This window comes from Arabidopsis lyrata (genome assembly GCF_000004255.2).
Source record: "Arabidopsis lyrata subsp. lyrata unplaced genomic scaffold ARALYscaffold_5, whole genome shotgun sequence".
NCBI classification, from domain to species: Eukaryota; Viridiplantae; Streptophyta; class Magnoliopsida; order Brassicales; family Brassicaceae; genus Arabidopsis; species Arabidopsis lyrata.
The window spans coordinates 14,479,406-14,480,474 of record NW_003302551.1 but is presented as its reverse complement, the minus strand read 5'-3'; the positions used below and the strand labels follow the sequence as shown (position 1 = coordinate 14,480,474).

At 28.1% G+C, this 1,069-nt stretch overlaps 1 pseudogene; it reads right to left on the bottom strand.

Annotated features, from left to right (window-relative positions):
* Positions 1–486: 486 nt before the first annotated feature.
* Positions 487–1,069, bottom strand: part of LOC110228542 — a 3,291-nt pseudogene continuing 2,708 nt past the window's right edge.

Genomic DNA, 1,069 nt, shown 5'->3' with positions numbered 1-1,069 from the left:
ATAGGTAAATAGATGTAAAATACCTGTCCAGACCTCGTTCTGTTATCATCAACACCACTTTCGTCCAAAAGCTTTGTCGATAGAACCTCCCACGCTTTACAAAACTGAGACACATACCAAAAGAATCAAATCAGCTAAACAATAAATTAACAAACTAATGTAAAAAATTAAACAAACAGCAAACAATATGCACACGACCTCTAAAGGTAAATGAAAACAATATATGCATGACAAACAATTTGATTTATCAAAATCGTAGCTGTATAAAAAACCATAATGGTGAAAACTATCTAATGGGCACAGAGAAAATAATACCTAATTCTCTGGCCGATCAACAATATATATAGCTTTAAGATTAGGGCAAACATCAATTATTATCTTAAGAAATTTAACTTTTTAATTAGAAACAAAATCAGAAAACTAACAAAAACGAATATTAACTACTAAGATATAGAATTATCTAAAAAATTAACAAATAAATTTAAGTTAAGATTCCATAATCATTAAAGTCGAGACATTATGACATCCGTATCCCCAACGATTACACTATAAAATAAAAAAATTTAAGGGTGATTAAGACTAATCATCTCAAAATACGATTAGACTTATATACCCTTAACAATTAAGAACAAAAAATTTCGAAATTGAGGGTGTTTGAGACATTATTATAGAGATCAACACACGATTAGACTTATATACCCCTAATTACGAAGAAGAAGAAATTTCGAGAAGAACAATTCATTAAGGGTGTTTAGGACAAATCATTCCAACTTTTAACCACAGGCCTCCAATGCCCTAACTTTGAATGTGGTGCGTTTCTACTTCTCAAATAATTATTGTAGAGATATCTGTTAAAAAAAATTTGACCAATGGTATAATTTACTGCAGAATATAAATAGTAAAAAAATTGTTTAAATTAATGTTTTGCATAGAACTTGAATTGTTTTTTTAAAACATCATATATTATGAAACAAAAAAAAAAAATTCGAAAGTATGTAATATTAAAATGTAATTAAAAAAAAAATGAGGAAATCTAGGCGAAAGTATATCAGACTTGACGTTCAGCACA